The sequence below is a fragment of the Cajanus cajan genome, chromosome 10 (assembly GCF_000230855.2).
Source record: "Cajanus cajan strain Asha chromosome 10, NIPB_CcT2T_4, whole genome shotgun sequence".
In the NCBI taxonomy this organism is placed as follows: domain Eukaryota; kingdom Viridiplantae; phylum Streptophyta; class Magnoliopsida; order Fabales; family Fabaceae; genus Cajanus; species Cajanus cajan.
This window is the reverse complement of record NC_138526.1, coordinates 39,803,158-39,820,153: the sequence shown is the minus strand read 5'-3', so window position 1 is coordinate 39,820,153 and position 16,996 is coordinate 39,803,158. Positions and strand designations below refer to the sequence as shown.

The 16,996-nt window shown below is 28.7% G+C and overlaps 1 long non-coding RNA gene across 1 annotated transcript; it reads left to right on the top strand.

Moving 5' to 3' along the window:
* Window positions 1-14,117: 14,117 nt before the first annotated feature.
* Window positions 14,118-15,553, top strand: LOC145952875 (uncharacterized). The gene is made up of 2 exons (XR_014430372.1): window positions 14,118-14,232; window positions 15,276-15,553. It is a non-coding gene; the product is annotated as an uncharacterized LOC145952875 (long non-coding RNA).
* The last annotated feature ends 1,443 nt before the right edge of the window (window positions 15,554-16,996 follow it).

The following is a 16,996-nucleotide window of genomic DNA, read 5'->3' as shown; positions in this document are numbered from 1 at the left end:
GAGGGTTTATGAAGAAATTTTAACGGATGGAATGAGACTAAAATATGATACATATGGAATATAGTTGAATGGATGATGATTATTTCGTTTTATGTGGTTGTCCAAATACGAGGATATAAATAATATTTTATAAATTTTTAAAGATTAATTATAAACGAATTTCTAATTACATGAATGAAATTATAAAAATTATAAAAAAAATGAAGGATTTAATCATATTGTTTTTAAATTTTGAGACGTAATTAAAAAATTTTAAGAAAAAAATAATGTACTATTTATATTTTTTATTTTTTACTTTAGAAAACCTTAATCTTCTGTTTTTACATGGATCCAAGTGTGAGTCGTCATTGGAAAAACAATGATGTAAGAATAACAGAACGGAACGGTTCGTGCTTGGTATCGTGCCAAAGCATACAACTTTCATTTATTGTCATGCACGTTAGGAATTTGGCTTGTTAGGAAAAATCGGGGGAAAATTAACAAGAAAAAGAGGGAGGAAATGAGAAGATATACACGATTTCAAGTGAAAATGACATAGCAAATATATAATATGTGAAGAAAATTGTATATTGAAAGTGGGATTATTTTTTATTGTGAGAAAATAAAATAAAAATGAGATTATTTTATTAGAAAGATCCATAACCTGAGAGGTTGCCGCTTTTAAAAGAAAGATAGAGTCATAGAAGATAGAATTGAGAGTTTAAGTTGAAAACAAAAAGGCATGCATGTAGTTGCAGTCACTTCTTATGGGACCCCAGTATCAAATAATGGAATAAGACAAACTTCTATGACTATATCCTTTGTCTCCTTGAAGATCGATCGGTCAATACACACACCATTAATTCAACAAAATATCCACACAAAAAATAAGACTCAGATAAATATTGAACTCGTTTAAAATTCCACTCGTCCCGTTCTTTGGGTGTGCAAAATGCAAATTCGAAAAAAAAATGTTACCATGCAATTAAAGGGAAACAGCCAAACCAATTACCATTAAAATAAGAACAAAACATATATAATTATATGCAAATGATTTGATTTTTTTTTTAGTGTTATTTTTCGATTAGAAATAGAGTTTCGTTTTGTAGTTATTATAACAAAAGTGTCCTGAAAATTAGTATCGATGAACTTTTGTAATATGTATAGCACAGGCTTGAACGCGAAAAGTTATATTTAAAAGAATTAATAATTTTGGAACTCCAAATAATTAGTCTGGTTTATATAAAATTTTGAAGGAAAAATTAATCAACCGGAAGGTCCAGTAAACACGGTACCGAAAGAGGCGAGTGCGATGCCCCACAAAATACCGGCAACCGCTTATTTCAGTGCTATTGCCGGTAGAATTATTCTATTTTTTTTTTTTTTTTTATAAATTCCTTTTATATATACACTAGTAAAAATAAAATACGTCATGCCACGTCATAAAAAAATAAAAATATAATAGTAATATTAAAATTTAAAAAGTGTATAGTTGAATTCAGAATAATGAAATAATTAAATTAATTAATTAATTAAATTAATTAAATAATACAAACTATAAAAAAAAATGTAGACACCAAAATATGATGATATCCTTTATTCATGCTATATATATATATATTAATTAAATTTTTTTAATATCATACAGATATTAAATATACATTTTTTATTAATATTTTTAAACATAATAAGAGAATTGATGGGAGAATCTCTAAAAAAATATACGGTATAACTCTTACTAATAACAAGAAATATAATGTTGATAGTTGATACTGTTTAATTAGTTGGAGTGAAAATAGGATCTTTGTACAGTAAATGTAAAAAAAAAATATTAACCCAACTAGAAATTGTGTTATATATGTTTAATTAAAAAAATAATTATCGTAAACGTTAATACATAATAATTTGTAATAATATTAAATGACACTATTATATTGGTAGTACATTAAATTAAATTATTTTTATCAAACTAATGTAATTAAGATTATTAAATTAGGTTAAGATTTTAAATTTTATTAAAATGAGATAAAAACCATATATTAAAGATTTACATATTATTTAAAATATAAATTTAGAAAAATGATATATATATATATATATATATATATATATATATATATATATATGCACACTAGTTAATTATTTATTTGCATGTTATAATAAATATATTCAAATTTAATGTTATTAATAATAATAAAAATAGAACTAATTTTTCACTATATTAAAACCTTAACCTTATATTATATATAATACTATTCAAATTTGTATGGTATTTTTTGTTTCAAACCTTGTAGATCATTTGCTACTCTATATTCATTTTGAGCTCTCAATTATTTAAATAAAAATATAATAATTTAGTTTTTATAAAAATAATGGAAGAATAATAACTATACATCAATAAAATTAATAAATTTGAATAGAAATCATAATAGGACCAAAATTATACATTTTAATCATAATACAAATATATAAATATTAATTAGCCAAAAAAAATTAACAATTTTTTTTTCATTTCCTCTTGTGATAATTGTTTTCTTGCATCAAAATAAAGTATAAGATCCAGATTGCGCAAATATTTTAATTAAAAGACAGTAAATTTAGAAAAAGGTCTGCAAGTTGTTTGCAGTAAATAATGGAAGAATATTTATAGCAAACTTTCTATAAGAACTTACAAATTTTTTATATTACATTACTATATTGTACTATTAAATTCACTGAATTATTGTATAAAAAATATTATTGAATTCTCATTATTTATTTTCTTAACAATCGTTTTAACAATACTTAAAAAATTAAATTTAAATGTCACTATTGGGTTTTCTGGTTGAAATATCAAAATGGGACCGGCCAGCTGTTTGTGAAACATGTTAGGTTAACACGTGATCCGATAGGAGTTTATGTTTATCCTTCACAAGCTTATTTTATTAACAAGGGATAATAATTATTTTGCAATGATTTATATTACTTTCTTTCTAATAACATTATTGCTGATTTTTTTTTTACTACATACTGAAATCTCGGTGTAACACATGATAATTCAATTTAGAGAAAATATTTTTCAAAAAAAGTAAATAAATTTAGGTAAAATATATCATTTTAGTCGATCATTTGACTTTTTTTTTTTTTTGTTTATTTCATAAATTTAAAAGTTTCACTTTAATTTCTTAAAGTTTATTTTAAATTAAAGTAAAAATTAAAATAAAAAGACCAATTAAAATATGAAAAAGTTGGATAAGGGATCAAAATTATTTTCTAAGAAAAAATTTATTAGTAAAAATATCAAATATTAGAAATTGGTGTTCTCCTTAGTGAGAGAGAACCTTCTTTATATTTCTCTTTCTTTTTTATCTACATGTGTCATTTATTTATTTATTTTTAATTAGGTTGTATAAAACCTGAGGGTGTCAAATGATCTTTTCTCCCTCCCTATATTTAACACGCAAATATAAATTTTAAGCTTTTCCTTAGAAAAGATATATTATATCTTTTAATACTCCAAAAGCTTGTTATTTATAAATGATTTAGTTTGGGATTAGTCTCCGAAAGCATAGTCTTTTTTAAACAAAAATAAAAATTATTAGTATAAATATCATAATTTTTTTTTTATCCGAAACTAATAATATGATATATTGTACAAATTAAATAGGCAAATATATATATGTTATCTAATGTTCGTATAATGCATGATACTTTAAGCATAAATATTTCATACAAACAATTATTTTAATTGAAATCACACATTTTCTTTATATGAGACGATGGTGTTCGAGTTATGTTAAATTAATATTATAGATAATAATTTTCTTTTAAGTATTTAATTCATATATATATATATATATATATATATATATATATATGTATGTATATATATATGATTAAACTCCGTTTTGAAATCTCTTGTTAAATCTAAATAATTGTACTAACAAAACACAATTTTAACATGCCATTACAAGATTTATATGTTAATAAATATTAATTAAAGGTTTTTTTATTTACATAGCGTTTGGTACACCAAAAGGCGAAGATTTGCGAAGAAAGGGAAGAGGGGTTACTATTTCGTGGTTTGACACAGTAGAAATGCGATGAAGACTAGGTAGGTTTTTACCTTTTTTTCTCTCCACTAAAAATTAAGTGGAAGTGTAATGAAAAGTACAACATAAATAATTAAAAATTATATTCTCTAGACTTCTCCTATATATGTCTCCTGTCAAACATTTTAATTTCCTATTTACTTTCCTTCTCTTCTCCATTGTTCTTTTCTCTTTCTTTTATTTATTTATTTTTTATTTTTTCCTTTCTAGCAAGCATAGCATTAGAGTATGCATGAGAGAGATGATAAAGGAGGTGATGTATATAGGAGTCGTACAATGCAATATGATCCTACTACGTGGTCTTTGTCACTATCCTGAACAAGGAATTTTTCGTTAATTGTTTAATTAGAACTGAAAGATGAGTAGGAAAGTGAAGTTAAAGAAAGATGAACGTGAAGGGAAAATTTGTTTTAGATCCAAAAAAAACTACGTTGCTTCATATATAACCATTTCTGTCTAAGCACAACATGGACCTCTGTTTTTGTTTGCTCTTCAATTATATGCTTTGTTTACGCCAAATAGTATTGTTTTCCATGAAAATGCCGACAATTCGGTTGAGCTTTTGTTAAATTCTGCTGGTTTTTAGCTTCACATTCAAATACAGTAAAATATATTATCCATACGAAACGTCCTACAATACCTGAGTTCTTTGCATATGTATTTATTCTTTTTATGCCTTCAATTATACTTAAATAACTAATAGTTAGTGGACATGCCACTCTTTGGGTTCGTTCCTGGAGTATCCACCGCCGATAGCAATGACTAATCTTCTCGCTACGTTGGAGGCACTTCAAAGGGTGGAATAGCTGACCCCAAGATTTAACGCGGCTGCATACACAAGGTAGGATTCGAACCCCTGACCTTGCTTAAGCGTGGATCAACCCCTACCGTTGAACCACACGCTTGGGATTAGTGGACATGCCACTTACTATAGTAATAATCAAATCTCATTGCGAGAAAGACATGATAAATTTTAATAAGAATGCTTAAGATTATATTTAAAGAATGAATACCGAAGAATATTTATAGAAATTTTTTACTAGTAACATTATAAGTCGTAGAATGATATATTTATTTTAATGTCGTTTCATATTATTAAAATGAGTTGTTGTTCTGTAACAACAACAAAAACTCTAGGATTACAAGATTTCTTATGAGTTTCATAGTGTCAGAGGTTTTTCTGAGCATTCAAAGATCTAGTTTGATCTCGAGAAATTGAGTATATAAGGTTTCTATTTAGTCTCATAAACTTCATTTATTAGAAACTTAGAGAGAGAAAATTCTAAAGAGTTAGACTCTGGTCCATAGACTCCTTTTCCCTTGAATATGCACTTCTTCTAGATTTTTTTTTCTCATTCTTAGTTGCTTTTAGGTTGTTTGTTGTAATTCAGGTTGTGAAAATCCTAAATCAAATTTGTGAAGTGTGTCGAACCTCGTTTTCTCCTCTTCTACCTTGGTTCCGTGCTATCCCAAGATAAGAGAAGTTGAATTCTTGCTCTTATTTGACTTGTTGAGTTGTTGAATGATTTATGAGTTAAATGTTTGAAATCTTTAAGATTTGTAGATGAGTTGGTTGATTCGGAGTGGGTTGCATGTTGGGCATTGAAGGTTGTGGTTTTGGAAAAGAGTATGATGAAAATATTGATATTTTGATTTAATTATGAGTTGAATGTTGAAAATGGTGTTGCAAATGAGTTGTTTATGTTGACTAGAATCATATTTTATGTTGCATGTGTGGTATTAGTTGAGTTTTAGGTGGATTTAGAAAGATCTGTAATTGCATAAGTGCAAATTGCTCATTGCGTCGGGCGTTATTTCAACATGAGGTTGTTTGTCTTGTCATGCCAAGCGTAGGATTGGTGGCCTCGAGCGTGAGGAGAGAGACTCATCTCGAATTTGAATGACATCAGGCGTAAAAGCTTGGGAAAGTCTCTGACTTAGTGACATCGGGTCTTGGATTAAGTGGAGCCCAACATAATCAAGCCATCACTCTTTGCCTAGACGACATCAGATGCCAGTATGATGATGTCGAACGTGAGTTAGGCAGAGAATCCCATTTTGAACAACATGCAACAATAAATGACCAAGGATATAACCATTTCTCCTTCAAACTTTCAAAACCCAAAAACAAGACAATCATTTCTCAAATCAACAACACAACCAACTCTAGAAGAGTTTAAGTAGCTATCAACATAAACAACACAATAATTAACAACCTACAAGTTTTCCTTACCTCAAATCACTAAGAAAGAATATAGAAGAAGGAAGAAAGCTTGAGAACGTCGAACTCCTGTACAATGACTTCTCCTATTGATTCTCAACTTCTGAAGCTTTGAATCACGACATTACTACTCATTCTAACTCCAAGGAAGGATCCACATGCTTTATGAGATCAACAGAAAGAAAGAAATATTTTCACTTTTAGAGCACACTCTCTAACTTTTCTCTAGATTTCTTAAGAAATAAACTTATAAATTTAACATGAAAATCTCATATACTGGCTCCTAAACTTGGTCAACTTTAATATCAACTCAAAACAACTCTTAAATAACTAAACTCATAAGAATTCTTTAATTCTTAGAGTTTTACAACAATTTAACAATAAAACATACATTCATTTAACTAATAAAAATAATCAAACAATCATAAAAACTCATAGTGTTACACTTTATCCTTTAAATTTAAAAAGTTTTACATCTTAAAATATAAATAAAGACTAGGGTGGACCACTTATTAGGTGATCTATCATGATCAATTATTTTTAATCATAAAATATATCTCATTCATATGATTATGCAATATACTCTTCACACTAGATTTTTTTTTCTCTTTCCCTTTCGTTCTTTTTCACACTAGATTTTTTTTTTCTCTTTCCCTTTCGTTCCTTATATTTCATTTACATAATTCCTATAATCACTCCTCCTTGACGGGACCAAACTCCAACAATTGACGTAAGAATATGTGACTGGAAGACTTGACCCCGCCATCACACCAACACCACTTGCAACCAACAATAGAAAGAGAAATGAAATATCAAAGCTAGGGTCGAATAGCATAAATTGTGCTTAATTTGGAAAACATTCAGAAAAATCAAAGAATAACATGCAACCCACAACAAATCAAAGAGAATTTTAGAAGGTTGTGACCCAACAGAAATACCTGTAACTAGTGCGGAGGCCCATGACTCAACCCATAAGAGGCTACAACTCAATGTGGAGGCAGCCATCGATTTTGCACAAAGGTGGCACACTATTTAGTGTAGCGGTGACAAGTGATTTAGCACAATAGGGACACGAGATTCAACATGATGGGCTTCATCACAATTGAGCCTAATGTAGATTTTTACTATCATAATTTTTTTCTCGATTTAATTTGATTTGTGTTGTAGTGATTGTGGATACAACTATAGTGGTGGTGGCGGCAGATACAGAGGTGTTCCGATGATTATCACATCTATTTTTTGGTGGCCGATGACACCTTGATCTCTCCCCCTCTAGTGGGTAGTGCTCTAATAATCACTTGTCGCAGGCTCAAAGTTCAAGGAAAGTGAATAAGAAATAATTAATATTCTGAGATATAGACTGTGTTTAAGAAACCCGGATCGAATTGGGTGGTTGGATTGGTTGGACCGGGAACCGATGGTTCAACCGGTCTGAATCTTAAGTTAGATCGGTTATGCAGTCGACCTGTTTCAAATTAGATTGAACCGGTCAAGTTTTCGGTTCAACCGTTAAACCGGTGGGTCAAATTAGTTCAACTACTTTTTTTTTTATTTTTTTATTATTTTTTTAAGGGGCCATAAACCACAAAATAATAATAAAAATTGAATCTCTTAATGGAAGAATAAAGATTCTTATTAAATATAATAATGACTACTTGTTTTAATGTGTTTGTTTATAATATATACAACTTAAATAACTTTTATAGTATATTATTAATTTTAAATTATATATTTAATAATATAATATTTATGTAAATATTATATATATTATTTTGTGATATCAATTGCAAGTATATTATATATGTACACATTATTTATATTTTTAATTTATATTAATATACAGTTTAACATGTAATTCTGTATATATTTTTTTTACAAAATAAAAATAAAAATAATTTTAAATAAGATAGAAAATTGAAATTTAAAATAAAATATGAATTTATTAAAATTTATAAATATAAAATATATTTAATATGAATATTTTTTGATAAAAATAAATAAAAATCAAATCGTGCGGTTCAACTACTGACCCACCAATTCAACCTTTGACCTACTAACCCAGTACCTTAAACAGTTCAATAACCGGTTCAATTTTTGAAACTATGTGTATAGAGCCTACAATAATAATCTACACATACTTTTATCCAAAGGATCTTAATTATAATTCATGGTGAACCGTTTCGTGATATATATATATATATATATATATATATATATATATTTGGTCAAATTTTTTTCCAGTTTTTTTTAATACTAACCATGTTAATTTTGGCTTGCACAAATACTCTTATGTTATACCATCTCTCCCATTTTAACACATGTTGCCAAGTTGATTAAGTTAAAAAAAAAAAAAAAACTTGTAGAAAAATGATTGTAGCCTAATAAATATATTTTCTGGGAATAAAGTGAAACTTTTTTAAATTTAAGAGAATAAACGGGAGCAAGATTTTAATCTACAATAATTATAAATTATATATGTGTGAAAATATAAATAATTTCTCCCATTTAATTTCATGTGTATACAGTCAGTATTTTTTAGAAATCCATTGACTCCCAATGACAAGAAAAACTCATAATTAACACAGCAAAATGCATCTTCTAATTAACATGATCATAATTAAGCAACTCCGTTAATAATCGCACGTGGCAAGTTAAAATTTGAAGCTGAAACACTTAATGCATGAATTCCTTCGCAAATATAACGATCATAACAATAATGATAATAAATAATTACTATATATATATATAAATAGTTAATCAGAATTTCTTATACTCTCAAGTATGAAGATAATTTTTATTTAATAAATAATATTTCATTTAATATAATATTATATTTATATAAATATTATTTAATAACATAGTTGTATGGTACTTCAACTCTATTATTTATAAATAATATTAACATTAACATATTATGTCAGTAAGTAAAGTTGATCTAATTTTGCTCTGTATATATCATGTCTTAATTGGATTAAGATCGGATTCTGAAAGTAATCCTATCAAAATTTCATATAGAATAAAAAACATAAATAAATCAGTTCTAACCTATCATAAGACTGATCCCTACAGAAGTAGACCATATCAGATATGCTCCTAATAAAATACAAGAACCATAGACACGTGCATGTAGGTGATGAAGAACTTTTTTTTTTTTTATAACAGCAAAATTAATATATAACAGGTACAAGGGGTACCTGAACCCATATACAAAGTATAGAGTTTTCCAGGATTATAGAGAAATACTTAGTACATTTCTATCTCCTCATAATCAGAACCTGCTACCCTATCCACACCCGTTGAAACAAATACATGGCCCAGGATTGCTACTCCATTGAGAGAAAGAATAGGCAAAGGATGGTTTGAGGGTGGATAGCCACCTCCAACAAAAAATAAGAATGTCTCTAACTATACTACCTTGCTCAAATGTTCCGCCGTCAAAGATACACTTATTCCTGTACCTCCATAAGGTCCACATTGTAGCTAGCCACACAGTATGCCAAGTTTCTGCCTCTGACTCGTTTTGAATTGGTGCTGGGAGGAAAGAAAAGTGGTCGAAGATCTGCCTAGGAAGAGGTGCAGGACAATTTAACCAGGAAAGGCACTGTTTCCAAACTCTATCAACCATCGGACATGTACAAAAGATGTGTGTAGTGGTTTCAATATCTACCTTGCAAAAGATACATCTAGATTCATGCTCGCCAAGTAATATATTCCTGCGTGCCAAATTATCCACAGTTGGGAGTCCTCGATTCAGAAGCCTCCAAGCAAAGAAGAGAACTTTAGGAGGGGCAGGGATAGACCATATTAACTTGAAGATATCGTGATCTTCAATAGTGACTGACTCAGCTAATATGATCTGATAAGCCGACTTAACAGAAAACATCCCTGAGGACTCTGCCACCCAACTCCAAGAGTCGCATTGGGAGGAATTGAAGATGCAACTATTAATTAGGCGCAAAAGTTGTTGTTCTAAAGGAATTTCCCACTCAAATCTATTTCTCCTCCACCTGAGGTGCCACACCCATTCTCCGTTCACAAATGCCCCAATCTCTGCAATAGAAGCAAGTTGCTGATCAGAGATAATGAACAATCTAGGGAATGCAACTGCAAGATTAGTAGGCCCCACCCACTTATCTAGCCAAAATCTAACTTTAGACCCCACTCCAACTCTCCACTCAATCAACTTATCAAACCAATTATCCTCCTCAACTCCACCACACACCATTAAAAGATCCCTCCACCATATAGAATCCTTCTGAGAGGAGGCTTGAGCACACAGATTGTGCCCACCTCTGTACCTTGATTGTAGAACCTGAGCCCACATAGAGCTGGATTGGTGGAAGAGATTCCATCTCCACTTAACCTGATTGAAGAACTGACTGAACAAGTCATGGATGAAGCTCCAACTCACTCCAAGTTTGGAATTAGAACCAAACATATCCTTTTGATTTCAATTTTTCCTTTTCAAGTCAACCATGCAATCCATAGTTTGTGTGCTGCACGCATAAGTGCACAACAGTGCATTTATACCCGAACTCCTTCAAGAAGGTGATACTACATTTTAGAAATGGATCAATTTTTAGAGAAATGTTATATTAATTTTAAAAATAATACTTGTGCACAATATATTTTATTATAAGGATGTTGCATGAATGTATCATTAAATTAATACTCTCTCCAATTTTTATTATAAGACATAATTTAGAACGAATTTGTAATCTTTTTATAAGATTTTATAATATCTATAATGTAATAATTTTATTTTTTTTATTTTTTTGTCTCTATTAAAGATTATGAATATGTGTCCTTTTTATTATATAAAATAATAAAAAAAATTGAAAAATAAATGTTCTTACACCTATTAAATCTTAAATTATTATTTATCAATTTTATTGGTATTTGTATATAAATTTTGATATGAAGTAATATATCTTTACCTCTCATAATAATTTGATGATAAATAAAAAGAGTATAAAATTGATATATTATAATTTTTTTTATAAAATTAATAAAAATAGCTAATTATATTAATATGTATGATTCTCTTAAAAAATATCTTATAACAAATATATATAGAGTAATATAATATATATTATTTTATTTATAATAGGTGTGGTTAAGTTGAAGAACATCATATTCTTTCAGTCTTGCAAGTCGTTTCCTCTCAAATATTTAATAAAAAAAATCAAAAACATCAATCATGGCTACTCACCCCCCAAAACAAACATTATCATAACCAGTGAAACACATTCGGCATAAACTAAAAGATAATAAATGCAGGTCATTTGACTGTAAATAGTTACTGCATAAAACACACTTTTGTCAATTTCTATCTCAATTAATTATAAAACAAAAACGAATAAATTGTTAGTTAAAATAGTATTAAATTTGATTTTTTCAAAATAAAATCTTGAATTTAAGTTTTATGTATAAAAAAATGTGATTTAAAAAAGAAAATTTCATTAAACAATTTATACTAATAATATAATTATGTAAAAAAATTATTAAAAAAAATGCCATATCCAATTAATATAAGTTGTATTAAAACTATAATTAAACCTAAAATGAAACAAATAGATCTTAGAGTATGCCGGAGATGCTCCTAATTTTTAAGTTTACTTAAATTTACTCTTTTTAATAACTCATATGTTATATCAAATTTCAACGATCTAACTGTTAAAATTTAAAGTTTTTAATGCATAGATCAAATCTATAAATTTTTAAAAATTTTAAAAATCGTTTAATACTTCATTTCATTAATTCAAATCAATGTATAAAATAATTTTATAATTATTTGTTAATTTAAATTAATAAAATAAAATATCAAATGATTTTCAAATTTTTTAAAAATTTATTGACTTGATCTATGTATTAAGAACTTTAAATTCAATGATTGATCATTGAAATTTGATGTAGAACATGAATTATTGAATGAAATAAGTTTAAATAGAGAGTAAATGAATCTTTCTATATATATAAATAAATATAAAGGGAGATAGAAAGTTAAAAAGGCAATGTATAAAAAGTAAAAAATGTTATAGATAAATAAATAATAGTAGAAAATGTTATATAATACCACCCTTCACCGAAAGTATCTGAATTTAATATTTACTGCTCTATTATTTGAAATTTATTCTCCGTCTCTAATTGCCCTTGACTATTGAAGACGAAGAGGATTGACCTGGGGCCTAGGGGACAAGGGAACCCCTTGCTAATGTTATGTGCACATCACCTCGTAGAACTAGGGTCCACCATGCGTCCCAAAAGTCTATGAATGCCACTTGTCCACTTTTCATTTTCATTTTGTAAACTAAAATGTTAGTAATAATAATGTTGAACTTTTTTGTGGATTAATATTATTAATCAGTTTTTAGATTATTAAATAATATTTATTATAAAATAGATAATGTTATTTTAATTAAATGATAAACACTTCTTATTTGGAATTAGCGAACCTATGAAGAATTAAATTCTCGGTGAATACACATTGAGGTATAATATAAAGATAACAAATAAAATAAATATTTTAATTAGGGGCAACATTTTTATTTTACACATTATTTGATTGATAATGATTGATACAAACAAAATAACATAAAATTTATCATAATATATTTACTAATATATATTAATTATTTTAATACAGTAATATTGACAATAACAATAATGTAATAACAACAATGATCATAGTTTTAAAAACCGGACCCGGTCATCGAACCGGTTAAGGTATTGGGTCAGTGGGTCAAAGGTTGAACCGGTGGGTCACTGGTTGAACCGCATGACTCGATTTTAATTTATTTTTATTAAAAAATATTCATATTAAATATATTTATACTTATAAATTTTAATAAATTCATATCTTATTTAAATTTAAATTTTTCTATCTTATTTAAAATTATTTTTATTTTTATTTTGTAAAAAAATACATAAAAAAATTACATGTTAAACGGTATATTAATACAAATTAAAAATATAAATAATATGTACATATATAATATGCTTGCAATTAATATCACAAAATAATATATGTAATATTTACATAGATATTGAATTATTAAATATATAATTTAAAATTAATAATATACTATAAAAGTTATTTAAGTTGTATATATTGCAAACAAATATATTAGAACAAGTAGTCATTGTTATATTTAATAAGACTCTTTACTTTTTCATTAAGAGATTCAATTTTCATTATTATTTTTGTGATTTATGGTCCCTTAAAAAAATTTAAAAAAAAAAAAAGTGGTTGAACCGGTTTGACCCACCGGTTCACCGGTTGAACCGAAAAATTAACCGGTTCAATCCGGTTTGAAACGGGTCGACTGCATAACCGATCCTGTAACACCCCAATTTCCTTAAAAGGATATTTTTATTAATAATGGCATTTTCGTAATTATTGATGGCATTTTCGTAATTTTATAAAGGTATTAGGGGCATTTGAGTAACTCGGAACGGGCTGTTCCGAAAGTGGAACGGGCCGTTCTGAGCATTTAAAATAAGCTAAAATTTTAGGTTGGGAACGGGCCCAGAACGGGCCGTTCCAACAAGGAGAACGGGCCGTTCCGGAGGGAGAACGGGCCGTTCTGCTGAGTTTGAGAACGGGCCGTTCTGGTTTCAGAACGGGCCGTTCTGCTTTTTGAGAACGGGCCGTTCCGGTTTTGGAACGGGCCGTTCCAGTTGAGAAATTTTCCCACGTTTGAAGGATCCGGAACGGGCCGTTCCGAAATCAGTACGGCCGTTCCGGTTGCGCCAGGAGGCCTATAAATAGGGGCAGGGGGGGTGAAAATTTGGTACAGAGGAGAAGAAGTGAAAATCTTAGAGAGAGAAAGAGGAGAGAGAGAGAGAGAGAGAGAGAAAGAAAGAAAGAAAGAAAGAGAGGGAAGAAAAAGGGGATCCAGAGGAGGAGACCCTGCCCAAGTTCCAACTCCGCCTATCCAGGTAAGGGGGGGAGTGAGAACCTCGCTCAGGGGTGTGGGGATAATTGTTGGATAGTTGTTTGTCGGATTGGCCCCCAATCCTTTGTCGTTATTCTGTTTAATTTCTATTTACTCTACTTTGCTTTTTGTTGAAGGTGCCGTTGTTCTGTCTAAATTTCTATTTACTCTACTTTGCTTTTTGTTAAAGGTGCCGTTGTTCTGTCCGATTTTCTATTTATTCTACTTTGTTTTTGTTGAAAGTGCCGTTGTTCTGTCTGATTTTCTATTTACTCTACCTTTTTCTTTGTTGAAGTAATAAATGAATATGAAATTAATGTTAATAATACATGAGTTTTAATATGAATAAGAATGCTCTCTGAATCTCTGTGAATACCTATGCGGACCTTATGAGGAGTATTGATGACATGACCATGTGAAATATGGATAAATGACATGAGACCTAAGAATTGACTATTGAGACAAACTATGATTATGAGACTATGACAAATGAGGACATGATGTACTAAATGAAATTATGTAACAAGTTAAATATTGAGTCAATGAGATTATGATGGTATGGCATGCATCATACGCATATATTATTCCAGGTGTGCCGCTGAGGCCGCATACCAGTGATGTAACATGCTAACAAGGTGTACCTTAGGGTCACCAGTGGTGTAACTTGCTAACAAGGTGTACCTTAGGGTCACCAGTGATGTAACATGCTAACAAGGTGTACCTTAGGGTCACCAGTGATGTAACTTGTAACCAGGTGTACCTTAGGGTCACCAGTGATGTAACCAGGTGTACCTTTGGGTCACCAGTGATGATATGTGAAACTTCCGTATGGCGCCACATGCATGCATTTATGAGATGAGTCCATGACATCATTGCATGATAAATGAATGTATTTGTAATATTGATGATGTATGTGTATTGTTTACATGTGACTTATATTTGTTGTGTGTGTGTGGGTGCTATCTAACCTTTATTCTTCACCTGAAACTGAGGGAGATGTTTCTCACTCCCTTGTCATTTTTGTATATGTTTTAAATTATGTTGCAGATGATCAGCATCATGGGGATGTTGGTGATGAGGCTTAAAGGCTTCAGTGGGGCATGCTCTGATAGGATGTGACGTCGGGCATAGCTAGGTTTATTTTGGATGTTATTATATTAAAAAGCTTTAATTTTCTCTTCTTATGTAATTTTGAACGTTCCTGAGAAAAGACCAAAATGTACATCTTTATTATACTATTTTATTATATGATTTCAAAGTTATAAATTAATTCCTAACTAGGAGGCTCTGCCACCTTTGCTGGAATTAATCTATATTTTCCTTTATATGATTTCTTGAATCTTAATACTTATATGTTGACTTTTTATGATTGATGAGTTACGAATGTGAATCTTCTACCTTATAATATTTGAAACAATTGTTTTATACATGAAAGATGTTATTAAACTATGAAAGATTTTATTTACCCAAAAAAAAAAGAAAAAAAAAAAAAGAAATCTTTCTTATTATTTAATTGTGAATTGATGATGGGGTAGAGGGTGTCACAGATCCAACTTCAGATTCGGACCGGCTGGACCACCGGTTCCCGGTCCGACCGGCCGGGTCGGTCCGGGTTTTAAAACACTGACAATGATATCATTGATAGTTACATGATAAAATGGTGATCTTAATAATTACAACAACACTCTGGATGGGAAGAAAGAGAAATCAGTTGGTAGTAGTAATAAGAGAGTGAGAGAAAAAAAGTATATATAATTATTAAATGAGAAATAAGTATAAATATTTTTTCCATTTAAAATTTTGTGCTTGAGAGAAAAAAATATTTCATAATTTATTGACTAGAAAATGTGTTTTTATTTTATCCGTCTTCTCTTAATGTATTATATTTAATAATTTTTATTAAATCAAATATGAAATAATTATATTTGTAATTTTTAATATTATTTTTTTTAATAAATCAAGACATTAACATTTAAAAGAGGGTTTTTTGGTCTATTCCTCAATGCTTTAAAATTATATTGCTCCGTTAGACAATTTTGTGATGCACAAGTTGTAGAAAATCATAATCACTAGACAAAGAGTGTAGTATTTCCACATTTCTCGCTTATAATTTTGGAAGAAAGATAGCAAGCATGAAATCGAAATTCTCTAGGAGTTGGAACAAGAACTTACACTAGAAGAAAAGTGATTTATAATTGCAAATATTTTGTTTATACGGACACAACTTTACATTAGATCAAATGAGAATAAATTTCATTAGATAATGTAATTAACAATAGTAATATTTTTTAATAAGCTATAAATATCATTAATAATAATAAAAAATTCTTAAATTAAAAATAAGGGTATGTTAGACTTTTGACAAACGTATCAATTATTACAAATGAAAAAATGGACGGAAGTTTAAGTATCTAACTCACATACACTTGCACTACAATTAATTAATCTAATTAAAAGAATGAAAAAATATATAAAAGATTTGTTATAAATTTATTATAAAAAAGGTCATGAATTAATTTCACTGACCTTTATGTATCCCTCTCAATTGTTATTCAATTTTAGTTATTATTATGTTAATTCAACAAATAATAAAAATATTTTAACCTTAATCCTTTAAGTTAGAAATTCTAAGTTTTGTAATAAAAACCTAAATTCCTTATTAGTGGAGTTAATTAAACAACTTACAAAAAAAATCAAATATTTAAAATGTTGACTATAATAATTTTTACTCCATTCCTAATAATAAGTGTTATTAGTATTGTATTTCA